Source organism: Heteronotia binoei, chromosome 18 (genome assembly GCF_032191835.1).
Source record: "Heteronotia binoei isolate CCM8104 ecotype False Entrance Well chromosome 18, APGP_CSIRO_Hbin_v1, whole genome shotgun sequence".
Classification (NCBI taxonomy): Eukaryota; Metazoa; Chordata; class Lepidosauria; order Squamata; family Gekkonidae; genus Heteronotia; species Heteronotia binoei.
The window spans coordinates 7,056,727-7,083,506 of NC_083240.1; the positions used below are offsets into that span (position 1 = coordinate 7,056,727).

General features: G+C 49.5%; 1 protein-coding gene and 1 non-coding gene across 2 annotated transcripts in view; both read left to right on the top strand.

Moving 5' to 3' along the window:
• RERE (arginine-glutamic acid dipeptide repeats) overlaps positions 1-26,780 on the top strand; it is a 323,357-nt gene that overhangs the window by 182,467 nt on the left and 114,110 nt on the right.
• Positions 862-938, top strand: TRNAT-UGU (transfer RNA threonine (anticodon UGU)). The gene has a single exon. It is a non-coding gene; the product is annotated as a tRNA-Thr (tRNA).

Here is a 26,780-nt window from a genome sequence, read left to right on the forward strand (position 1 = left end):
ACCTCTTTAATTTCATTTTTTAATTTATACCCCGCCCTATGCTGCCAGCAGGCTCAGGGCGGCTTACAACAAACATCATAAAACAATTACTGTAAGACATTCAGAAAAAAACAGACACCATTTCAGTCAAAAGCAGCAAACGTACGATAGCATGTAGGCCAATGACTGTCGACTCTATACAAGCACCGTGATTGTAAAATGGTGAGGGGAAGCGATGACAAACGGATGCCCGCTGGATCAGTTAAAAGCCTGGCAGGAGACGCCCATCTTGCAAGCCCTGTGGAACTTTGGCAAGTCCTGCGGGGCTTGAATCTTCAGAGGGAGCTCATTCCACCATGTAGGGGCCCAGATCGAAAAGGCCCTGGCCCTTGCTGAAGCCAGTCGGGTGTCCTTAGACCCAGGGACTGCAAGAAGAAGTTGTGTAGCAGACTGCAGAATCCGGCGCATTTCATATGGGGAGAGACGGTCCTTCGTATATGCAGGCCCCTGGCCGTAAAGGGCCTTTAAGATGAGAACTAACAGCACTCATAGGGTTTATAGGGTTGTAAGTTGTAAGTGACTTGACAGCACTTCACACACACAAACAGAGGCCTTACTAATTTTGCCACCTATGCGTAGCTGGCATTTGGAGAGATCTGGACGGTGGCTCAGTGATAGAGTATCTGCTTGGTAAGCAAAGGTCCCAGGTTCAATCCCCCGCATCTCCAACTAAAAAGGGTCCAAGCAAGTAGGCGTGGAAAACCTCAGCTTGAGACCCTGGAGAGCCGCTGCCAGGCTGCGTAGACAATACTGGTTTCGATGGACCCAGGGTCTATTCAGCAGAAGGCAGCTTCATATGCAACTCTTAAGCGATAAACAAGTGGGGTTGGACAGTGGCTCAGTGGTAGAGCATCTGCTTTGTAAGCAGAAGGTCCCAGGTTCAATCCCCGGCATCTCCACTAAAAAAGGGTCCAGGCAGATAGATGTGAAAAACCTCAGCTTGAGACCCTGGAGGGCAATACTGACTTAGATGGACTGAGGGTCTGATTCAGTATAAGGCAGCTTCATATGTTCATTATGTTCAAAAGTGACCAGTTCAGCATGTGGGGTTTCATGATTCACTTGCTACATTTCCCCCTACGTGGAAGGGACTTTTGGGGGCAGCCCAAAGAACTGAGCAATAGAGAGCTGTTCTATGATCCCTCCATTCAGATAACCTCCAAGGCAGCTAGGAAGCACCCCCAAATCCTTATGCTGGCCTCGGAAGAGCACCTATGAACAGTGCAACTGTGAGGATATTGGGGACCAAATGGGACAGATGAATTCACTGCAGTCGGCACACGCTCCCCCGCAGCAGAGGATTCCCTCCTCGGAATGAGAGGCCCGCATGGATGCACGAAGCCGCCTTATACTAAACGAGGCCACCAGTCCATCAAGGTCAGTCTCGTCTACTCACGCTGGCAGCAGCTCTCCAGGGTCTCAGCTAGCGGTCTCTCACATCACCTGCTCTTTTGGTCCCTTTTAGCTGGGGATGCCGGGGATTGAACCTGGGACCTTCTGCGGGCCAGGCGGATGCCCTGCCACTCAGCCACAGCTGTAAGGAACAAGTGGGGGTTAAAGAGTGTGAAAAAGTGGCAGCAGTTGCTCATGCGAATGTAGCCTTGAAATGGAGCGGGGAGTGGCTTTAATCAGCCTGACGGGCTCTCCGTGGAGTTTTCTTCCCCCTTTCCCCGTTCATAAACGTGACCCAGTGGCATCCTGCTGGTGAGGAATATAGAGAGGGACAGCTCGGATTATATAAATGGAAGAAACTCCTCGGGGCAAATCTCTTCGTTTGAGAGAACTGATGTCCTCCCAGCTTCCCAGCGTTCAAAGCCGATGACTTGTCTGTTGGCTGCCAGGCATTGTGCCAAGCTGAAAAACAGGAGCTGGATGATCTGCCGTGAAGCCCACTTTGGAAAACGAGCCATAAGGAGAGGTGGCCGTGGAGGGCAGGCGTTGGGGTTTTCTTCGCTCTTCCACTCTTGATCTTTTCCCCTCTGCTCTCTCTGGCCTTTTGTCTTGCAGTTTAACTTGCATTGAGGCTAAAATCGCAGGCAGGGAAATAAATGGCTCTTCCTCAGAGGCCTGCCATCTAGTGGCCAAAGCTGGGCCTTGCATCCAAGCCGAAAGTATTGGGGATGGTTCGCTTTTCAGATACTGGAGCAGGCAGGGCTGGGTATGTTTCGTTAAGTGTGGAGGTAGGGGCCACCTCTGAGTTAGGTCCCAACGATGTGGCCACAGATCCTTGTCGTTTTAACTTCCGTTAACTGTGCTGGCACTAAGCAACCGGGGTTATGGAGCACGGTGCATTTTATGAAATTGCAGATTGGCCTCTTTTTATAAATGCAAAGGTTTTGGGTGAACTGCAGACTTGGAACGCAAGGGTAAAGTACCCCAGGGTCCCCCAACAGTTGTCAGTCTTGCTAGATCTATAAGGGTGACCTTTTTTGGCCATCCCAACTTAGCGGTAGAGGTTGAGCTCTTTACCTTATATTTATTTATTTATTCGACGCAGATCCCGCCCTCCCTGCTGAAGCAGACTCGGGGCGGTTCACATTGAAAGGTCATAAAACCCAGTATTAAATAGCAGTCACATAAAAATACAAAGTGCACCATAGATAAAAACATATAAAACAATACCATGAAACAATGGAAGGTGCTGCTTGAACGAACTGTTCCAGGTCACAGTAGAGCATTCGAGGCGGGCCAAATAGTGTCTTGTTTCTTTTTTGGAGCAGATGGTTTAATATCTGTTTTTTTTTCTGTTGTAGATTTTAATTCAAAATCTTAATTCCTTGTGGTTGGACGGACTTCTGAGTTACCCAGGTGTGACTCGGGGTACCACATAGGAAAGAACATGCCCTGCTCAAGCTATAGAGTTGCATTTAAAGCTTTCTTTTTAAAAACCAGACGCTTGTGTTCCATTTTCTTCATGCATTTTCGGTTTCCCAGCATCAGCCGTTCTCATACCTCAAAAAGGTTGCTTGGCAGCTTGTGCGATTTTGTGTCTCTGTTTTTTCAATTCCCATTTATGCGCTGATGCATGCTGAGGATTTCCCCCCTCCCCTTTCTATTTTAGCTTGGATGCCTTTTCAGCCCAGGTTAGGATTTTGATGGGCAGCATCAGACAAATGGAAAACGTCTATCTGAGTGGCATCCCCGCAGCCGTTTTGACCAAACCCCCCAAAAGCACAGTGACTGAAAGATGCACGATTAAATTCCCAAAAATGGTGACTCTTCAGATCAGCAGCTAGCTGATTTGTGGCTATTATCATGTGATGCAGTGAAGCAGTCAGTTTTTAAACAGCACGTGAATGGTCGAATGGATATTCAAAGCTGACTGAGTCAGGGTGTAGATCCATCCGGCCTGGTACTGTCTGCTTCTCATTCTTAGTGGGTTCTGCTGAGTCTCAGTCAGAGAACGTCCCCCACCTCTGCCACCTGAGATTCTGTAGCTGGAGATGCCAGGAATTGAACCGGGAACCTTATTCGCACAAAGCAGATGCTTTGCCACTGAGCTGTGGTCCTTCCTTGTTTGGGTAGCTGTATTGACTGCCCTGCATTATGTGAACAGTCCCTCAACAAAAGACTATTGTGTGCCTCACGGCACGTTTCCCATTCTCTTGTCTCGAAGATGCATTATTCCCGCAGAGCCATCGCAATCCAATTCGGCATCCTTTCCCTTAGCATCACCTGCTGCTGCCGTGGTGCTGCCGAGCCTCCCCGCACCACAAGGAGAATTCCTGCTCTTCTCGATCACCTGCTGTTTTTGCTCAGGGGCTTCAATTGCTCGGGCCCATTTGCCGCCAAGGCCCCCAAATGCTTTTTGAGTGAGACAGCTGAAAAATCAATTGCTGCACCATCGTATAAATTACAGACCAGCATCCCTTTGCTTAGCCTCCAGGCTCAAGGACTAGAGAGAGGCCTTTCTGTTGAATCCTCCTGTGGTTCTGTATTTATGCCTGATGGACTCTGCTGCCCCTCTTGGAGGGCTAATTTGTGGATAATTTGTGGTGCGAGTGAACCAAAGGCATGTGGCACAGCCCCCTTGGCGGAGCTTGGAAGTTCTGGTTCTGGCCAGGGCCTGAATGGAGGGACCCTCCTGAGAATCCTGGGACCCTCTTCTTGAGAAGGTGGGCAGGAGATCAGCGTAACAAAGGACTTCCTTTCCTCTGGGTCTCTTTGCCTGGGAGGTGCTGCCAGCACTCCAGGTGGATTCTTTCATTTGATTCTAATTCCCTTTTGAGTTGCTCTCTGACTTCCCAAATGTGCATTCGTGGCTTGGAGAAACGGACGTGGTGTGCTTTTTTCACTAGGGAGCAAACATTGCAAAACCTCTTTTTTTGACCCAGGGAGAGAATGGCTGTTCACTCTAACCCCCACTGGGAGGAAGAAGAAGAAGACTGCAGATAAATTTTCCCCACCTTTCTCTCCGAATCAGACTCAGAGTGGCTTACAGTCTCCTATATCTTCTTCTCCCCTGTGGGGCTGAGAGGCTCTCACAGCGGCTGCCCTTTCAAGGACAACTCCTGCAATAGCTGTGGCTAAGCCAAGGCCATTCCAGCAGGTGCAAGTGGAGGAGTGGGGAATCAAACCCGGCTCTCCCAGATAAGAGTTCGTACACTTAACCGCTTCACCAAACTGGAGGGCGGAGGATGCCATTTCAGGAGGATCAATGTTGCATCCGGAGATTTGAAAGAAGAAGAAGAAGAACATATTGGATTTATATCCCACCCTCCACTCTGAAGAGTCCCAGAGCGGCTCACAATCTCCTTTACCTTCCTCCCCCACAACAAACACCATGTGAGGTGGGTGGGGCTGGAGAGGGCTCTCACAGCAGCTGCCCTTTCAAGGACAACCTCTGCCAGAGCTATGGCTGACCCAAGGCTATTCTGGCAGATGCAAGTGGAGGAGTGGGGAATCAACCCGGTTCTCCCAGATAAGAGTCCGCTCACTTAACCACTATGGCTGCCCCAAGGCCATTCTAGCAGCTGCAAGTGCAGGAGTGGGGAATCAAACCCGGTTCTCCCAGATAAGAGTCCGCACACTTAACTATTACACCAAACTGGCTCTCCTCTCCTCTACAAAGCCCAAGATAGTGATAGTTCTTATGGTGGGAGATACAGTAGGGAAAACCCACATTGTCTTGTAGTGCATTAGCAATGCAAAATATTCCTAAGAGGCCATAGCATGAGAAACAGTGGTCAATTCATGGAGAACAGGTCTATCAGTGGTTACTAACCAGGGTGATTAAAGGGAACCTTCCTGTTCAGAGGCAATCAACCTCTGAATCCCAATGCCAGGAGGCAACATTTTCTTCTTCACCCAGAAGAAAAATGGTTGGCCTCTGTGTGAGTCAAGATGCTGGACTAGATGGACCTCTGGTCTGATCCAGCAGGACTCTTCTGATATTCTTATGAAGGCCTCGGCCTCCATGCCCTGTTGTTGGACCATCAGAGGAAGAAGAAGAAGAAGATATTGGATTTATATCCTGCCCTCCACTCCGAAGAGTCTCAGAGCGGCTCACAATCTCCTTTACCTTCCTCCCCCACAACAGACACCCTGTGAGGTGGGTGGGGCTGGAGAGAGCTCTCCCAGCAGCTGCCCTTTCAAGGACAACTTCATCCAGAGCTATGGCTGACCCAAGGCCATTCCAGCAGGTGCAAGTGGAGGAGTGGGGAATCGAACCCGGTTCTCCCAGATAAGAGTCCACACACTTAACCACTACACCAAACTGGGTGACCACACTGTGAGACAGGATGTTGGACTAGATGGACCTCTGGTCTGATCCAGCAGGGCTCTTCTGATGTCCTTATGAAGGCCTCGGCCTCCATGCCCTGTTGTTGGCCCTCCATAGGAACTGGTTGGCCACTGTATAAGACAGGATGCTGGACTAGATGGACCGTTATTGGTCTTATCCAGCAGAGCTCTTCTGATGTTTCTATGAAGGCATCGGCCTCTATGCCCTGTTGTTGCCAGTCCAGACAGGACGCTGGACTAGATGGACCATTGGTCTGATCTAACAGCTGTTTTGATGTGCACTTAGGGGTGCTGTTTGTCCACAGATGCGTGTTTTCATGGAATCCCATAGTACGACCCATAGGGGCATAATGCAGTTACCTTACTGAAGCTAGGCAGGTTTTGGCCCATTCCATGTCTAGATGGGAGACCACCCGGAAGCCCTGTGGATACCACTTTGAGTTCCAGAACGGAAGCAAGACTGGACAGAAAATGAATGAATAAGCAACAGATGCATAAAATTGCATTAGAGACCAGAGGCATAAATTCCTGGCTCAGAGATCTAACTTCTAAGGATTAAGGGTGAGGGAAACAAACCATGTAGGGTGGCAGTGCATGATGTTTGAACTCATCCCATTTGAACAAGGAATCCCCCCCCAAAAAACAAACAAAATTAAGAGAGGCTTGAAAAACGGAGGGCTGCCCCATAAGCAATACTACTCTGGAGATGTAGTGGGTAAGTGAAAATTTTCAAGGAAGTAATTCTTTCTTGTAATTGACTTTCTAGAGTGAGTGATATAGACAACGGTTGAGCTTAAACGTGGTTGAGAGAGGAGAATTGACTCTTTAACTGCCTTTTAATGAATGGGAATCCTTTGTTAATTGTGTCTGGCTGGAAACAGAGGGCTCTCCTTTGGTGAAGGATGTGCACTCTTGAACACTGGGACAGGTTAGTCTTTAACTAGTCCTTCAATCTGTGGATCTTTAAGCGATGCAGAATGGTTTTGTCTCCCCTCTGAGGAATCTATGGACTCGCTGGCATGCTTCCTTGTGGCCTGCCCACATGTGGGGCTTCTTGTGTCCCAACCCACATAGGGTTTTATATTCTGCACCATGCCGGATTCCCTTGGAGAACCGGTTTGGTGTAGTGGTGAAGTGTGTGGACTCTTATCTGGGAGAACCGTGTTTGATTCTCCACTCCTTCACTTGCAGCTGCTGGAATGGCCTTGGGGCAGCCATAGTGGTTAAGTGAGCGGACTCTTATCTGGGAGAACCAGGTTTGATTCCCCACTCCTCCACTTGCAGCTGCTGGAATGGCCTTGGGTCAGAGGTTGTCCTTGAAAGGGCAGCTGCTGTGAGAGCCCTCTCCAGCCCCACCCACCTCACAGGGTGTCTGTTGTGGGGGAGGAAGGGAAAGGAGATTGTGAGCCGCTCTGAGACTCTTCGGTGTGGAGGGCGGGATATAAATCCAATATCTTCATCTACCTCACAGGGTGTCTGTTGTGGGGGAGGAAGGGAAAGGAGATTGTGAGCCGCTCTGAGACTCTTCGGTGTGGAGGGCGGGATATAAATCCAGTATCATCATCATCATCTTGTCTGCTGCCCGTGGGGACCAGGCTACAACCCCCTGTTGAGGACTTCAAGCTTTTGATCTCTTTCCTGCCTGCTGACATCAGAGCTTTTCTTTCTGACACCAAATTTCTGTACGATGGGATTAAAAAAAACAACAAAAAAACGCCCTTTAAGCAAATGTTCTCCCCTCCCCTTTCTCCAGCACACCAGCATCAGAAGCTTTATTCAATTAGCCTGAAAAACGAGGGCGCTTTATGTCGCCGACCATAACGGAGCGGGTGAAGGAGAACCCGCGATCCATCACCTGCCTGCCGCCTTCCTGTTCAGTTATTTAAATGACTTGCCGTTCCACAGGCGGCACCGGTGCTCCCTCGAGAGAGCGATTATTTGTGTTTGTGGAGGTGTCAGTTCTCCCGTTAATGGGCTTCTCCTCACGTCGTAGGCATGCCTGATCGAAATATTAATCATTTTCTTTATCCATCTATGGCTCTTAATTAGCGGGAGGGTAACAGAGCTAGTAAAGCTCATGATTATCGGGGCTGTAGAGAGATCTGGAGACGATCTGGAGAAGAGGTCACGTGCCACTTAACGTGGGAGGGGAGCCCCGTTGAGTGTGGCGGGGAAGTGGTCTTTGAGCAGGTGGTAGAGGCCGGCCCAGCCGTGTGGTCTGAAGACCAAGAAAAAGCTGTTGGGTTTGTTGTCTTAATCGCTGCACAGTTTACAGCTGTGTCGATTCAAAGAGAGAAGCCCAAACCACAGTCTGTGGAATACCTTTTATTATTCAGGCTTTCAAGTCCCCCAGAGCTCTTCTTGGAGCCAGAGAGAGCAGATTTGAAGCATATTTTTGAAATCTCGATGTAAACACCTCCGCTTTGCAGTGTATGGTGGATATTCTAGCTGGCAACAAAGATTACAGTGTCGAGATTCTGCAGGCCAGCTTGCCGTTCAGCCGGTTCTAACAAAGGCAGTACCTGCATTGTGTGTGCACTTTTCTTAATGTCGAATCTGCATTTTGGTGGCAAAGCAGCCCCCCCCCCCCTTCCAGCTTAATTTTTAAGAACTGTTAATATGAAAAGAGTCTTTGATCAGCGCCACGTTGTGATTGAGCATTGCTGTTGCCAGCTGTTGTTATGATCTGAACAGCTGCACGATGCTGTTATCAATTTGCCAAGCCTTTCATGTATATTCTTCCCACCAGTCTTACAACACAGGCCGACGTGAAGCTTTCTGTATTGCTGAAACAGTAGCTAAGGTTGAGCGCTCAGTACAGGTTCAGGGCGGCTTCCAGTGGTTTGGTGGCTGAGGTGAGATTTGAGCCATTGTCTTTCCAGCTCAAATTTGCCAGCTCGTTTTAGACATTTGCACTCCCCTCTCCTGCCTGTGCGCCCTCACGCACTACCTAGTTGTTGGCGGACTAGTTTGTCAGTTCATCTGGACCACCAAGCTGTAGTTTGCATCGCCTTTCCAAGCAGGTATGGTTGGACTGTGGTTCGTAATACCGTTTTGGAGATGAACAGCAAGATGTGGTTTGCTGGGGAAGACAGCGCACAAAAACTGGGTGATGGCACACGAGATCTGGAATGCCAGGCCGTGATGTGGCGGCATGCCTTCAGCTTGTTGGGCTTCATTTGTCACCAGTACAGACTTGCAGTGGGTACCCATGCTGGTCTACAATAGAACAGCTATATTCAAGTTCTGTAGCACTTCAGAGGCAAGCAAAATTTTAGGGGGTCTGAGCTTCCAAGGGTCAGCTCTCTTCGTCAGATATCTGACTCTCAGTCTGGCTTTGGCACTGCTGGGTTCCTGCCTTATCCGACCCGCTCCCCGTCCCTCCTCTCGTTCTGTCTCCTTCCCTCCCCCTGCCATGCATTCAAAATTTCCCATATAAGATTTATATAGCTTTTAGTCTGCGCTGTGAGATTGATCACATACCGGCTCATGCATTTAGAAGAGCCAGTAAGCATCAAACTGTGTTTACCCCTCCACTGGGTTGGAATAATTTCAGGCACTAAAATCAAATGCTTTGGTTATGAATTGGAACAAGGGGGTTGTGCAGCCAGTTTGGGAAGGGGTGTGCGTGTGTGTGTGTGAGAGAGAGATGGCTGCAATCTTTTTGACATTTAATTTTGATGCATGTTCTTGGAAGTGTATTTCTCTGCTGCATGCAAAGGTCTTTGTCAGTCCCCTACCAGCCTTGTCTGGGCAAGTAATTTCAGTGTTCCCCAAAAAACCCTTATCAGACAACTTCGGATTCCAGGGTTGTCCTTGTGTTCCAGGCGAGTAACTGAGTCTTCTTGCCTGTTTCTCTTTCCCTCGCCCGTCTTGGTTGGTGACGTTTTAATTTTTTAAAAAGCACTTGGCGCTCTTTCCCCTGAACGAGATGTTTTTATTCAGAGGCCCCCTGCACAGAAAAGAAAGGGAACTTGTGAATCATCTGCTTTAAAAAGGAGCGAAAGCTACTTTTTAGACACCGCTGCCAAGTTCGCTGCATGAGCCAGCCTTTTTCCCCCTGGTATTGGATAGCCACGTTGTAGGAACGGAGCAGTTGCTTCTGCAGAGGCCTCAAATGCTTCAGACAAAAAGGGTTTTAACAGACCTGGGCCCTGTCGTGGTATTTCAACTGCTGGTAGGCAAGCCTGCCTCGGAGGAGGTAAACTTCAAGGGGACAGGGAGGAATGAGGGTCCTAGAAACTCTCTCCCGTCCGTAGGTTTTGTATTCAGGGCTGGAAGTGCCTGCTCCTTCCATGGGTCTCCAGAAGAGGGATCCTTGACTTTCCTGGGTTCTAGCCAGGTCCTCGGTGTTCTAGCCTCAGATTGGCACTGGCTTGCCTTCTTCACCCACCCCACCTCCGTGTATTCTGGGATTTATTTTGCCAGTATCCAAAGATGCTACTTCAGGCACACCCAAAGACTTGTGTGCCACTTTCTTTCTATCTCAAGGTTCTTTGGAGAGCCTGATGTTTCTAAACCTCTTGGCTGTTCAGGGAGTCCAAAGGACATGCATTTTGCTTTGCACTATTTTTATTTTGTATTGTCTCTCATCCTTTGAGAGGCTAATAGAAAGCACAAGCTGCTTCCTTCCATGGTCAGGTCCAGTGAGGATTCTGGAAAAAAGAATGAAGAGTCCCCCAGTTGGAGTTGTCATCCCTCCTGCTCCTCCTTTCCCTCCCTCCCCCCTCTCCCTCCCCCTCTGCTGTTCCCTACCTGTCAGTCCCTTCCGCTCTCTCCCCCTCCCCCCTCTCTCTCCCTTCCGCTCTCTCTCCCCCTCTCTCTTCTTCTCTCCCCCTCCTCCCTCTCTCCCCCACCCTCTCTCTCCCTCCCTCCCTCTCCCTCCCCCCCTCTCTCTCCCCGTCTTTCCCTCTCCCCCTCCCTCTCTCCCTCCCTCTCTCTCCCCCCTCTTTCCCTCGCCCCCTCCCTCTCTCCCCTCTTTCTCCCTCCCTCTCCCTCCCCCCCTCTCTCCCCGTCTTTCCTCTCCCCCTCCCTCTCTCTTCCTCTCTCTCCTCCCCCTTCTCTCTCCCCCCTCTTTCCCTCTCTCTCCCTCCCTCTCCCCCCTCTTTCTCACTCCCTCTCCCTCCCCCCCCTCTCTCCCCTCTCTTTCCCTCCCCCCCTCTCTCTCTCCCCCTCCCTCTCTCTCTCAGAAAATGTGAATATTTATTTTTATTTCCTTCCTTCATGGGGTTTGTGTGCGTGTTGGGCTTGTGTGCCATTTAAAAGTAATGTCTGAATGTGGCTTACTTCACTAGTTTCAGCAGCTGGAGGCTTAGTTTCTGCTGTTCCCGATCTGTCAGTCCTTCTTTGCCTTGCTTCACCCGCTTGATGATGCCCCGGATAATGGCCCCAGTGGGGTCTGTTTGTTTCAACACTTCCCTCCGAGATGGGCCCGGGTTCATCACTTCCACCTGCAGCTGTGCAGCCTTCAGCTGAGCTCCTGGCTTGGGTGAACTGGCCCAGGGGTCAGAGGTATCCAGCGAGGGCCTCCCATCATATTTTTTTTTTTAAATTCTCTTTTCTAAATTAAACTTCTTTTAAAAACCCCAAGAATATACAAGTGCAGTCAAATATTCACAAAACCGTAACCTTTTCAATCCCCCCTCCCCCCGTCGTCTGAAACAAACCTCGGCTTGGGCAGCAGTCTGGCCAAGCCCTCCAAATAAATACCAGCTTGCAGCCCTGAGATATTTTCACTTTCTCTCCCTCTTTAAAGAGATGTATTTCTTTGCTCCTTTGTAACAGCTGCAGCTTCCCACTGCAAGCTGCCAGCTTATTAAAGTGGCTTTACAAAAAGAGCACAAACGTTCGAGGGGTTTTTTCCACCTTTTGTTGCAGTCATCGTTATCCCTTGGCCCCAAAAAACCCCCTCACTGTAATAATACACGTGCACCCCCCCCCCCCAAAGAATCTGGACTCAGATTGCTGAAAGGGTGGGCATGCGGTGACATCAGACCCCCAAATGGAAGGCCCTCGATGACCCCGGCAGTCTCTTCTGGGGTGTGCAGTGGCACTCGTCAACTTCTGCGGAGACTCATTTGGGGAGGTTAAAAACACATGCACCCACCCCTTTCAGAAGAAGGATGTTGTTCTCTGATGGATTTGAATGACAATTGTATGATTTCTTAGTTTTTGAACCCAAAGAGCCACCCAGGCAAACTGAGCCAATTGGGAGTGAGACATGGCAACTGCCCTCCCCTCTCTAAAGCAAGCCTCCCAAGCACATGTTACATAGGACTCCTGTCAGAAGGTAGATGGGAGCAGCATCAGCCACGATCCCAAAGCAGTTTGCGCGTCTCGTTGCGGAGTTCCTCTTCATGTCGGTTCCAGTAGAAGAGCCGGTGTCGAGCCCAGCAGCACCTTGGAGGCCAAAAATTTTTGGAGTCTGAACTTTTGAGAGTCAAAGCTCCCGAAGGCTGTCTGATGAAAACCTTGCTGGCCTCCAAGCTGCTCTTGGATTCAAATCGTAGGTGTTCATGTTGGGTGGGGAGTGGAGCCCTTCACCATCCCTTCTGACAGCAGAAGCTACTTTGGTTAGACGAGCAGTTCCCGTGACAAGAGGCCTCCACTCATTCTGGGTGCAGGCTGAGCTGTCTGCTTGCCACGCTTCCAAGCTGGTTCCAAACTCCATCGTTTCTATCATTCTGAAGTGCTCATATGCATATGTTAGGCTGATGCCACCATTGGAGGGTCTTGGGGCTGCCTAGGGCAAGAGTTCATAGGGAGTGGCATTACGAAGCTGGCTGGTCCTACTTTGCTGGTCAGGAAGAAGAAGAGCACAAGTCCTGATGTTCAAAGACTGCCAAGGAAGAGCCAGGTGAAGAGCATGAAATGACTCCTTGCCACTCGGGGGGGACACAGATGACAGGATCTGGTTGTGATGGATCAGGATGACCATGCTGTGGAAGTTGGGATGGACTTGAGTGTTGCTGAGTGCAGGAGCTCCTCATTTTGGTGTAGGGAGTGGGCATGGTTTTCAAAATCTGTGCTCCTTTTAAGAGTTCACATTCCATTCCCTGACCTGGATAGCCCAGGCAAGCCTGATCTCGCAAGCTAAGCAGAGTTGACTCTGGCAAGGACTTGGGTTGGAGGCCCCCTGGAAACACCCAGACAGGAGGACGGGGCATGCTTTATTCAGCCACCTCCCTGAATATCCTCCTGGCCCCCAGTAGGGGTCAGTCACCAGAGGTCACTATGACTGCCAGGTACACACTTTTGCATGCACACACACAAATAACAGAAATATAAAGAAAAGTTTGCATTCCATGATGAAGGTGTGATAGAGGACAAGGTGGGACCTGGGATGGCCTGAAGTAGATCTAGTCCAGCATTTAGTCTCCAGCAATGGCTATTCAGTGGAGCACATGAAAGGAGAGTGTCTCTACCAGCCGGGCCCAACAGACTAGGCAGCTAGAGCACCATTCAGAAGGCCTTCTTGTAGACCCGAAGAGCATTGTCTGCAGCAAGCAGAGCTCTTCTTCCTCACCTCCTGTTGGTCTTTCTGCAAGCTTTGGAGGTTAGGATGTCCAGTTGCACATTGCTTTCCATGGTTGGGTACATGGCTTTCTTGCCTTCTGTCATCAACTCAAAGGGCAACTGCAACGAAGAAATGAGAAGGAGGTTGAGACTGGGAAGAGCAGACATGACGGAGCTAACAGAGATTCTTTAGTGTAAAGTGGTGTTGCTGGCAACCAAGATCAAATTAATTCATGCTGTGGTATCCCCCATTACTATATATGGGTGTGAAGTTGGACAGTGAAGAAAGTTGACTTGTTTGAATTGGACGAGAGTTTTATGGATACCCTGGACTCACCAAGTGGGTTCTAGATCAAGAAGAAGACTGCAGATTTATACCCCACCCTTCTCTCTGAATCAGAGACTTAGAGTGGCTTACAATCTCCTTTATCTTCTCCCCCCACAACAGACATCAGATCAAGCCTGAACTCTCCTTAGAAGCTAACCTGATTAAACTGAGGCTTATCATACTTCGGTCAAGTTCTGAGAAGACAAGAGTCGCTGGAAAAGACAGTAATGCTAGGAGTATTTGAAGGCAGCAGGAAAAGACCTAACAAGAGATGGATGGTCTCAACCAAGGAAACCACAAGGCCCCTCAGTTTGCAAGACTTGAGCAAGGCTGTTAACAAAAAGATGATGATGAAGAAGATGATTGCAGATTTAGACCCCGCCCTTCTCTCTGAATCAGAGTCTCAGAGTGGCTCACAATCTCCTTTATCTTCTCCCCCCCCCACAACAGACACCCTGTGAGGTAGGTGGGGCTGAGAGAGCTTTTACAGCAACTGCCCTTTCAAGGACAACTCCTACGAGAGCTATGGCTGACCCAAGGCCATTCCAGCAGCTTCAAGTGGAGGAATGGGGAATCAAATGCAGTTCTCCCAGGGAAGAGCCCGCACACTTAACCACTACACCAAATTGGCTCTCCAGATGTGATAGATATGACTGACCCAAGGCCATTCCAGCAGCTGCAAGTGGAGGACTGGGGAATCAAACCCCGTTCTCCCAGATAAGAGTTCGCGCACTTAACCACTACACCAAACTGGCTCTGGATGCTTTGTAGGACATTAAATTTATGGGGTCACCATAAGTCGAAAGCGACTTGATGGCACGTGTAACACACAGAGATGAGATGAGTATTCTAATGGTATCTCACAGAGACCCCTGTTCTGTGCCCTCACGCCTTAAGCTCATAAATACAAAACAAGAAGAATGGAAAGAGCCTTCTGTTTAAGTGGTACTCCCTCGGCAGTGTTCGGAAGCTGTTGTGAGGTCCAGAGAAGAGCAACATCCATTGGCTGCCATGTTTGCTCAGCCAAAGCATTGAGCAGGGAGGAGGAGGAGGAGGAGGAAGGAAGTGGATGGAGGGGAAGGCAGGAATTCTGTACTACCACGCAGGGGCTCCCTTCCCAAACCGACCGCCCCACATATGTTTCTTATTACTCTCGCGCCTATATTTAGAATTTTCTTCTCGACTTGTTCCTTCCTCTGCAGAGTTAACCGGCTGCATGGAAGTTTCCAGTCCCAAGGATCAAATGCGTTTCTGCATATGTGAGTGCTAATCCGGTTTATGGGAACATAAAACCACGAAGCAAGAAGTAGCTTAATATATCATTTTTTTTTCTTAGGCGTTCTTTTCTGTCAGCTCACTGTAGGAGTCTTTGGCATACATTATCCTGGACTGTCGAGCTGCATCGGAGGGAAGCGTTGCCAGAAAGCTTGTGACTCCACCTCAGGAAATAATTCTTTTTTTTTAAAGCACATACTTTGTTTTGCTTTCAAGTTACTGCTTCAATGAAATCTTCTAGGAGGCGCTTCTTAGCCAGCATTTCAGCCTGGCCATGGTCAGACGTTGGGTCCCCTTTCCTGCAAAAGCAACTTGGATCTGAAGTAAAACCAGATGTGTTAGTCGCTTCTTGGCAGCAGTGACATTTGTGCCTTTCTGGGTCAGAAATATACTGCCTTTGGATTCATGCTAACTTTTAGAGCCCTTTTCCTCAGCGGGGGGTCCTTGGGGGTGAGGTGGGAAAGCGTTGCCCTGTTGGCCACTGGGGCCTTCCATGTAGCACCACTCAATCAACCATTAATGTTAGCAGGCCTCAGATTCAGCAGGAGCTCACAGGAGCACAGCTCCTCAACCTTTCTGAGGGTTTCCTCTCTTCCTCCCCACCTACCTTGTCCATTGAATAGTAGGTGCAACTCCATAACAATCCCTGGATTAGGAGAGCGGGCAGCCAGCCAGCCACCAGGGGCTTTGCCACACCCCCAGCAGCCCTCTTTAACCCCTGGAGAAGCCCACGCCAACCTCTCTCTTCTTATGAGATTTTGGGCAGCGGGTGGCTTGCTGACCTTTTGAATGGGGGTGGGCAGGAGAGCCCCAAATGAGTGAGGCCTGCTTGGGCTGCCTGGATCTCTAACCAGCCCAAGGAGGCCTTGCTCACCCGGGGCTCTCCTCTCTTGCATCGGGTTGCTTTTGGCTGGGGGAGGGCATATGCTAATGAGCTCCACCACCTATTTTTCTACAAAATGACCCCTGAATATTAGCAAATACCTGCTTACCTCAGGTTCCTCATAGTGGAGGTCAGCTAATGAGGAAATTCATTTCCTGTTCTATAGTGGTGGTGGAAAGCGCCATCAAAGCACAACCACCGTATGAAGAAGAAGAAGACTGCAGATTTATACCCCGCCCTTCTCTCTGAATCAGAGTCTCAGAGCGGCTTACAATCTTCTATGTCTCCCCCCACCCAACAACAGACACCCTGTGAGGTGGGTGGGGCTGAGAGGGCTCTCACAGCAGCAGCCCTTTCAAGGACAACTCCTGTGAAAGCTATGGCTGCCCCAAGGCCATTCCAGCAGCTGCGAGTGGAGGAGTGGGAAATCAAACCCGGTTCTTCCAGATAAGAGTCCGCTCACTTAACCACTATGGCTGCCCCAAGGCCATTCCAGCAGCTGTGAGTGGAGGAGTGGGGAATCAAACCTGGTTCTCCCAGATAAGAGTCTGCACATTTAACCACTATACCAAACTGGCTCTGGCAACCCCGTAGGGTTTTCAAGGCAAGAGTTGTTCATTGCCTGCCTCTGCGTAGCGACTTTGGACTTCCTCTGAGGTCTCTCATCCAAGTGCTACGCAGTTGCTTAGCTTCTAAGATCTGAAGAGATCAGGCTAGCCTGGGTCGTCCAGGTCTGAGGTGTGCCATCCCAGGCCCTCTTTAAATAGCTTGTCAAGAGAACAGCGGATCCTTAAAATTTCTTTCCACCTTTTTTGGGACTCCAGCACCACTAGACAGATGCCTATTTCAGGTGTGTCCATAGCCATTTATCTGGGGTGAACGCGGATCAGGGGAGAGACACGTGTTCCAATTCCCACTCAGTCCCAAATCCCATTGGGCAAACTGTTGTTTTGAAACACGGTGACTGGCCCCAATAACCTCACAGAGCAGACAAGGGGAGACCCATATCTGCTGTCCTGAGTACCTTGAGGAGGGGGAGAGAAGGGCAGGATAAAAACGCAGTGGACAAATACTGCTTCCAAAACACGTGTCAGGGCTGATCGTGAGGGAGGGTGGCTCAGCGGTAGAGCATCTGCTTGGGAAGCAGAAGGTCCCAGGTTCAATCTCCAAATGGCATCTCCAAAAAAGGGTCCAGGCAAATAGGCGTGAAAAACCTCAGCTTGAGACCCTGGAGAGCCGCTGCCAGTCTGAGAAGACAATACTTTGATGGACCAAGGGTCTGATTCAGTAGAAGGCAGCTTCATATGTTCATATATGTGAAATGCCTTTTGTCTGTCTACTCCTTCAAAAGAAACCTCATAATCCACCTCTCGGAATGCAGCAGCTCCTTCGGCTATTGTTTAATCCGACGGTTGTTTTTAATGCCCAAAACCGTGTTTGATCTGTGCGCACGAGCGTTCGGATGCTCCGCTGCAGGCCGCCCCTTTAGACTACCACTCCCGGCGCGCCGTTGTTTGCCGGATCGCGTGGCTTGTTGCCACAACCGCCCCGGTGCGCGATGGCTGCCTCCCCGCTGCTCTTGCACAATTAGTAATTGAGCAGGAAGGGCGTGTGGCTCCACAATAGGCTTTTCAGTCCGATATTTTCCCCGCCACCCCTACAATCGCACAGTGTTCAGCGAGGGATGAAGGCAGAGAGGTTTGGGAGGAGGAGGAGGGAGGCTTTTTTTTTTTCCTCCCGAAACAAATTTTTTGACAGAGAGGTCTGTTGTTTGCGGCCTCTTGGCTGTTTGTCAGCAGTCCCCCCCCCCCACTTCCCTCTTGTGCCGGTTGCCTGGCAACCAGGGGCTGGAGCAATTGCGCCGTGATTTATCGAGGAGGAGGCCGTGAGCAGCAGCGGAGAGCAAGCCCGGGAGCCAGGAACAGACCTTTAACAGGAGCTGACATGCGATGCTGAGCACAGGGAAGAAGCAAAGGGGGGGGCAGGCTTGTCCAGGGGAGGTACAATGGAAGTACACAGAGCCGGTCGTTGAGGGGCAGCTATTAAGGGGGGGGGGGGGAACAACCAGCCTTCGTTCTGCGGGTAATTGATCAACCCTTAGGAGAACATCCTCTGTGTAGGATTCCACACTCTACCGACCGATGCGCGTGGGAACAATACATTTTGCATCCGTACACAAGCGTCGTTTCATTTGGGGCGAATCGGGTGGTTTGCGGAGGGGGGTGAGGGGAGGAATGGATAGATCCACAAAAATAGCCCACCCTCGATGCAGCAATGGTGAAATTTTCAAAGCTGCTTTAGAACATCAGGTCAGCGGTTATCCGGATAGCTCCAAGCTTTTGGAGGGGGGGAGGTAGGAGCAGGAAGCGTTTCAGAGCGGCTCTTTTCCTCACCAGCTTCAGAAAAAGCGTTCCAGACATTTTTGTCACCTTGAATATCCTCTTCTGTTCCATGTGGATTATTTTTTTCCCCCAATTAGATCTTGTGCTTTTTTTATGCGAGAAGGATTCTTTGCAGCTTGCACTAGAATAGCAGCTTGTTCTGTAACTGAAAGCGCATCTCCTTTTCTCATGGTTTCTTTTTTTTTTTTTTTAAGGGGTCATCTAGTTCGAACAACCTTAAAATAGACATTCTTGATTTCACACACACACACACGCCTAAATGCGTGACAGCGAACATCTGACTTTCAGCCTGGAATGAACCTGAGAAACAGGATGGGGGTGAACTTGCAGTCTGGGCAAGTGTGCTGCTTCCAGAATGGCTTGGTTCACCTTCATGAAGATAATTCTCTCATAGGTAACTCCCCACATGCCAGCCTAGTGTAATGGTTAAAGTGCCGGGCACAGGTTCGAATCCCTACTCACACCATGGAAGCTTGCTGGGTGACGCACTCTCAGCCTAACCTACTTCCCAGGGTTGTTGCGAAGATAAAACAGAGGAGAGGAGAATGAGTTAGGCCATTTTGAGTCCCCGTAAGTAGATATGAAGAGGGAGATTGTGGGGGTGGGGTCAGTGAGTCACCCGATGAAATGTTGCATTTATTTAGGAGATTTCTGCTTTTGCTTTCAAGCGAGCTGAAAGTTTTAAAGCCGGCAGAATAATACCACAGCTAAATTTAAAAAGAAGCAAAAGCGAGTAGCAGTACAAAAGACAGAAAGGAGTGAGCAAACAGCAACACAGCCGGTAACCCGTCACTCGAACAGCAAGAAAAACAAGAGAGTCAAAACTAGACAGGTGGATGGAACGAGTATTGTAGCCATGGGTATGTTCAACTCAACCGCCAAATGCCCTCCAGAATAAAACGATGAACCATTTTAATGGCTCTCCGGAAGTCCAAAAGTCAGGGGCAAGATGAATTTCCTCGAGCGGAGAATCCCAGAATCCGGGGCTAGAACTTAAGGGTGGTTCACCTTGTTCCCACCAGTATCACCTCTGTTAACGGATATGCAAGGCAGCAGAGTAGCAGCCAACCTTTGGTCACGAAGAAGGTCATATGGCTGAAGACGTTCCTCCAGTATCCAGATGCTTTGAAAGTCACCATCGGCCTTTGATCTCTGACCCAGGTAGCCAGGCTCGCCTGTTCTCGTCAGGTCTCAGAAGCTAAGCAGAATCAGACCTGGATGGTGTTTGGATGGGAGGCCTTCAAGAAATACCAGGGTCGTGACACAGAGGCAGGCAACGGCAAACCACCTCTGAACATCTCTTGCCTTGAAAAACTTGCGGGGTTGCCATAGGTCAGCTATGACTTGATGGTGAAAGAAAGGAAGCTTGTTTGGAGGTTCTAGCAGGGTCATGGAAGCTAATAAAGGAAACGGAAATGGAAGAAAGGCAGAAAAGAACCTTTTGACCTGAGTGGTGAAACAGCCTGGTAATCAGCACAGTAGGTGGTTTAATATCTGGTCTTCACTGAAGGTGCCAGCTTAAAAGCTTTGGAGCTGCGTTTCCCATTCATTAAAGTTTCTGGACAGTCTTCAGGGGCAGTCCCATGTGGAACACATGCCGCACCAGCGATTGTGCATATCTTGGCCAGAATTCTTGTATGGGTGGCTGTGGTTATCTTCTTCCTTATTTTTGTTGCTAAAAAGATGAAAGTAGCCACCTTAAGGGTAACATCTGGAATGGCATCAGCCAATAAAAATTTAATACATTCCTCTTTTGTTTTAAACTTTGTGAGAAATTGATTCAGCAGTTTATTTCGAATGGGCCCATAGAATGGACAGGATAGAATACAATGAGCAATATCTTCTATCTGATTGGTACCACAGAAGCAAAGACGCTGGTCTACAGCAGGAGTGGCCAACGGTAGCTCTCCAGATGTTTTTTTGCCTGCAACTCCCATCAGCCTTAGCCATTGGCCATGCTGGCTGGGGCTGATGGGAGTTGTAGGCAAAAAAAATCTGGAGAATTACCATTTGCCAGCCCTGGTCCACAGGTATTGATGAGTATATTTTTTGTGCATTTGCCTGATTGTGGTGCACGTTGTGCAAGTGGAGTGGGGTAATGCGCAAAATCCTTTTGATGAATTTACGTTCCTATCACCCTTGGGATGCTACATAACCATCATTTAGCCAGGGGTGTCAAACTCATCTGTTATGAGGGATGGATCTGACATAAATGAGACCTGCTTGGGCCAGACCACGAGTGTACCTATTTAAGATTCGGTAGCAGAGATATAAACGTTATGAAGGACACAGACAAAGACAATTAAATTTTTTAAAAAACAAACAAACCTTAAAACATGCTTAAAATGTTAGCACTTGTTAACCTTAAAGGTGCTTTCTTTGTATTTCTCCCATGGGTTCCAGAGAACTGGGCAAAGGAAGCTCTGGCTCTTTCCTTCCCTCCCCAGGGGACAGGGGAGGGAGGCGCCTCAGCCAATAGAAGGGAGAGAGGCTTGGCTCAGTAGCTCTGCTGTACAATTGGGAGAGCCCGGAAAAACAAGCTCTACCGTCCCCCCTTCTTCCTCAAGGGAGGAGCCTCAGCCAATGGAAAAAAAAAAACAGAGGTTTTGCTCTGTAGCTCTTGTGCGAGTGAGCAAGTTTTGGAAAGCAAGCTGTTGTGCAGAAAGAAGAGATAAGGAGAAGGAAGCGGATGACAGCCAGCTGCTCGGGGGCCTGATTCGGCCCCCAGACCACATGTTTGACACCCCTGATCTAGACAGTGTTGGCAAGCTTTGCTCTCTGTGTAGGTTCTTTCTGTCTGACCCGTACCTCGTAGCCGGTATCCCAACATGTTCTCCACTCAGCTTCCGTCAACCCCAGCACGCACAAGGGTGCACACGCGCGCGGGCCTTTGTTTTCACAATAAATCCACCACGAATATGCCTAGGCAGGCAAGCGTGCTCCGTGTGCCAAGCAAGTATGTAAATGGGGCTTATTAATGTGTTTGCATTCGGGGTAAATATTACAAATCTAATCTGTTTATATGTGTAATTTCCACACAGCTGCGGTTATGCTTGCTTGATGCGAATATTTCCCGGGGGGGGGGGATAGTTCAGTGGAAGGGCTATTGTTCCAAACAAAAGCCCCCAACAGCTTAGCACTCGTGAGAGGTGGAGCCGCTTCCATCCTTGCCTGCTTTGGTATTCCCTGGAGGGGGAGGCCGTTTTAATGACAGCCTGGCCGTGGGGGTGGCTGGAACGTAGAGACTGCCGGGGGTGGGGGGAGGTGGTGGTGCTCCTCTGCCTCCGGTTTGCAGCCGGCATCCCTTCCGTGCCAGTCTGGTAATGTGCTTATTTCACATTAGTTAACTATTCCGCCATCTCTCCTCCTTCCTCTCCCCGGGAGTTTTACATAATTCACTCTGCTTATTACTACACATGTTTATTATAGGCAGCTGCTTGTTCTGGGTGAAGACCAGTATCCATACCAGGCAACAGGCAGCCTTTTGGGTCCCAGCCTGGCCCACAAAACCATGGCTGGTTGGCACAGCCTTAATCTCTCTGCTGTTCTAGTCACGAAAGGACAGCTCCGCTCCGGCCGAAATCTCTGGTGAACCCGGATTTGGGCAGAACCCTGCCTGACTGGGTGGAAAGGCAGCATGTCTGGAGGAGTGATGCTCTGCATTCTTGGTGCTTGAGAGGGGCAACAGTGGGAGGGCTTCTAGTGTCCTGGCCCCACCAGTGGACCTCCTGATGGCACCTGGTGTTTTGGGATTTTTTGGCCACTGCGTGACACAGAGTGTTGGACTGGATGGACCATTGGCCTGATCCAACATGGCTTCCCTTATGTTCTTCTGTGACAGAGTGTTGGATTGGATGGGCCATTGGCCTGATCCAACATGGCTTCCCTTATGTTCTTCTGTGACAGAGTGTTGGATTGGATGGGCCATTGGCCTGATCCAACATGGCTTCCCTTATGTTCTTCTGTGACACAGTGTTGAACTGGATGGGCCATTGACCTGATCCAACATGGCTTCCCTTATGTTCTTCTGTGACAGAGTGTTGGATTGGATGGGCCACTGACCTGATCCAACATGGCTTCCCTTATGTTCTTCTGTGACAGAGTGTTGGATTGGATGGGCCACTGACCTGATCCAACATGGCTTCTCTTATGTTCTTCTGTGACAGAGTGTTGGATTGGATGGGCCATTGGCCTGATCCAACATGGCTTCTCTTGTGTTCTTATGTGACCCAGAGTGTTGGATTGGATGGGCCATTGGCCTGATCCAACATGGCTTCTCTTGTGTTCTTATGTGACCCAGAGTGTTGGATTGGATGGGCCATTGGCCTGATCCAGCAGGGCTTCTCTTATGTTCCAGCATCCATCTTATGTTCTTATGTTCTCTTTGTGAAAATGTTTTTAATAACAAGAATAACGTTGACCAGAAAAGAGAGCAAGAACCGACTTCCTTGTATCTTAAAGATATCGCAAGAGGTTCTTTTTCCCAGTGACCAAAAGGGGAGCCGTTCGGTGTTCTAATGCAGGCGTTTTCTTTTCTTTTTTTTAATTAAAATATTTATTTCCCACCTTTCCTCATGGCCCTGGCCTGAACAGCCTCAGCTAACCCGCTCTCACTGGATCTTGGAAGCTAAGCAGGTCAGCACTACTTGGGTGGGGCACCACCAAGAGAGTCTGGGGTTACTGTGCAGAAGCAGGAAGCAGCAAACCACCGCTGTCCATTTAGAATCATAGAGTTAGAAGGGACCTCCAGGGTCATCTAGTCCAACCCCCCGCACAATGCAAGAAACCCACAAATACCTACCCCAAATTCACAGGCTCTTCATCGCTGTCAGATGGCCATCTAGCGTCTGTCGAAAAGCCTCCAAGGAAGGAGAGCCCACCACCTCCTGAGGAAGCCTGTTCCACTGAGGAACCACTCTAACGGTCAGGAAGTTTTTCCTAATGTTGAGCCGGAAACTCTTTTGATTTAATTTCAACCCATTGGTTCTGGTCCTACCTTCTTGCCTCAAAAGCTCCAGGAGGGGTTGCTGTAACTGGGGTGGGACTTGGTGGCAAAAAATGTAAACACCTTTTCTCATGGCTCAGGGCAGTTTACAAACCCAAACCCCTTTCTGGAGGGAGGAACATTCTTGCAGCCTACACCTTGGTAAAAGTCCTGGCAAAAGCAGCTCCTTTTAAATACCTATATTGAGAGCAGAGAGCCCCGTGGCGCAGAGTGGTAAAGCTGCAGTACTGCAATCCGAACTCTCTGCTCACGACCTGAGTTCAATCCCTGGCGGAAGCTGAGTTCAGGTAGCCGGCTCAAGGTTGACTCAGCCTTCCGTCCTTCCGAGGTCGGTAAAAGGAGTACCCAGCTTGCTGGGGGGGGGAAGCGTAGATGACTGGGGAAGGCAATGGCAAACCACCCTGTAAAAAAGTCTGCCATGAAAACGTGATGCAACGTCACCCCAGAGTCGGAAACGACTGGTGCTTACACAGGGGACTACCGTTTACCATTTTTTATAGAGAGGAGCCCCTTTCCTCGTTCCATAGGGTGGGAGCCATGCTAGAGGAATCGTGGGCTCTGGTTGCTGCCACATGGGCTTCCCTTAGCGGGTAGAAAACAGCACAGCTGGCAACAGAGATTATCCTTGCTCTTTTGAAATGTGCAGAGAGAGATCACAGGCTGAGACATATCATAGGTCCCTCTAGCTCCTTCTGAGCGGTGGCAGCAGCTGTCCAGGGTTTCCGACAGAGAAAGGGCCCCTTCCCCCAGACCTGTGTGCCCCCCCTACCACCACAAAGTTCTTTAACTAGAGGTGCCTGGGATGGCATCTGCTTATAAAGCCAGTGCCACACTACTGAGCTGCGGCCCATCGCAGGTTGTCTCGTGGGCCTCACCTGTGCCAAGCCTTGGCAAGTGATGCCAACAGGAGCGGTGGAGAAGTTCAAGGTCTGCAAATGTCCTTTGCCTGCTGAGGGAAAGGGCTGGTTGCGTGAACCGGCAAAAAGCTCTTTGTGGGTACTGATGCAAACACATTCTCTCTCTTCTTCCCTCCCCCCCCCCCCCCGCCCCTCACTGCAGCCAAGGCACACCTTTTAAAGAATGTTATGCTTTCCTTTGAAAATTTAAAGACGTGTTTGTGGCCTTTCTCAAGTTTTATATGCTGCTAACTGTTAAACTGATTTTTTGTTTTTTTTAATAAGAGTATTTCTGTAAACATGCCGGGACGTTATTAAGGGGCGAAAAGAGGACCGCTTCAACTGGCAGAGGGATGGAAAACTCTAGGCCTCACGTTAAAAAACCAACATGGTTTAACTTTGCTTTGTAATAACACAAGCTGGTAGCAGAAATTTCAAAGGGCCTTTCTTGATGTACTCCGTTCTTGTGTGTTCTCCGCTGCTTTGAAGCGGCAGCAGAAACCTCAGGGGCTGATCATGGCGTTCGGATAAAACGGGTTTGAAAGTCTGCAGAAAAAGAATCCCGAAACCTCGAGGTTGGGAATAAGATTGAAATTATAAATTTTGCTCTTTCAAGTAGAGCGTCTCTCAAGCAGGTGTGCCGGGATGGGGACAGAGTAAAAACATTGCCTTGTCTACCAGGGCACACCTGTGGTCTGAAGGGAAGCGCCATTTATAGATACTCAGAGATATTAAGACCCCTGCCTAGCCAATAAATATCGAGAGCTTGCTCTCATGTTGCCTGTGAACAACCGCCTTCCCTTCATCCCGCGGCCCAGAGTGTGGGAGGGAGTTGGGCAGAGAGGATGCGTGCCTTTAAGTACCCCATCCAAACTGAGATGCCCAGCCATGTACAGTGGTAGAGAGATAAATGCAGTGTAGATAGCGGACAGCTGTGAATTGTGCAGTGTTTTTTTTTTTTTTTAAAAGACGTTTTCATGGCAGACTTTTTAACGGGGTGGTTGGCCATTGCCTTCCCCAGTCATCTAGATCTTACCCTCAGCAAGCTGGGGACTCATTTTACCAACCTCAGAAGGAGGGAGGGCTGAGTCAACCTTGAGCCAGCTACCTGAACCCAGCTTCCGCCGGGATTGATCTCAGATCGTGAGCAGAGCTTCAGACTTCAGTACTGCAGCTTTACCACTCTGTGCCACAGGGCTTACATAAAGGTAAAGGTAGTCCCTGTGCAACCACCAGTCGTTTCCGACTCTGGGGTGACATTGTGTCACGAAGTTTGCACAGCAGACTTTTTAACGGGGTGGTTTGCCATTGCTTTCCCCAGTCATCTACCCTTCCCACCCACCCCCCACCCCCAGCAAGCTAGGTACTCATTTTACCGACTTCGGAAGGATGGAAGTCTGAGTCAACCTTGAGCCAGCTACCTGAATCCAACTTCTGCCAGGATCAAACTCAGGTCGTGAGCAGAGCGAACAGTTAATTCAATGGCGCTCTGAACCTTTAACATGTCAGTCCAAGGCTATGAACACCTATCCACAGAAGTAGAGTCTTAAAAACTGCTTTATTTCTTTCCTCCACAAGAAGACTGCTCCATTCTTAGGTACCAGGTGCCAAGTTCATTCATGTCCACTCCCAGTCTTACCTGTCTGCAGTGCACCACAAGGCTGGAACCTGGCCAGGAGTCTGGAAGACCAAACCTTTTCTCGGGCCCCTTTCTGTACTGGAATATCACCAGCACTTCACCACCATCACATGACCATATTGCTTGATCGTGCCCCCTCTGGTTTCTTTGGGGCCACTAAGAGCACTTAGCTAGATTCGAATCCAGCAGCATCTCAGAGACTACCAGGATTTTCAGGGTATAAGCTTTTGAGAGTCAAATGGATGAAGACCGCTTTGGGTCTGAAGCTTACACCCCAAAAACGGTATTGGTCTCTAAGGTGTTGCCTGGCTCAAATCTAGCTCTTCTTCAGTGATATCTGGTGGTGGTGGAGGAGGAGTGCCGTCCAAGCATGTCCGGCACTAGACTGTCTGGCACCCTAGGCAAGGCTGGGGCGCCCCCTCTGCACTGATAATGTCACCGAGTCACATGAAGGCCAGCACCCTAGACAGTCACCTAGGTTGCATAGTGGCAGGGTTTTTTTGTAGCAGGAACTCCTTTGCATATTAGGCCACACACCCTGATGTAGCCAATCCTCCTGGAGCTTACAGTAGACCCTGTACTAAGGGCCCTGTATCCTCAAGGGTTGTGCAGGGCTTTTTTTGTAGCAGAAACTCCTTTGCATATTAGGCCACACACTCCTGATGTAGCCAATCCTCTGAGAGCATACAGGGCTCTTAGTGCAGGGTCTACTGTAAGCTCCAGGAGGATTGGCTACATCAGGGTGTGTGGCCTAATATGCAAAGGAGTTCCTGCTACAAAAAAAGCCCTGGTATTTATAACAACTAAATTTAGCATGGAAAGGAAAGGGAAGGTCCCGTGTGCAAGCACCAGTCGTTTCCGACTCTGGGGTGACGTTGCTTTCACAACGTTTTCTCGGCAGAGTTTTTGCGGGGTGGTTTGCCATTGCCTTCCCCAGTCATCTACACTTTCCCCCCAGCGTAAAGTGTTGTAAATTCATTGCAGACTTTTTGTGGGGTACTTGTAACAACTAAATTTAGCTTTCACAATGTTTTCATGGCAGACTTTTTGCGAGGT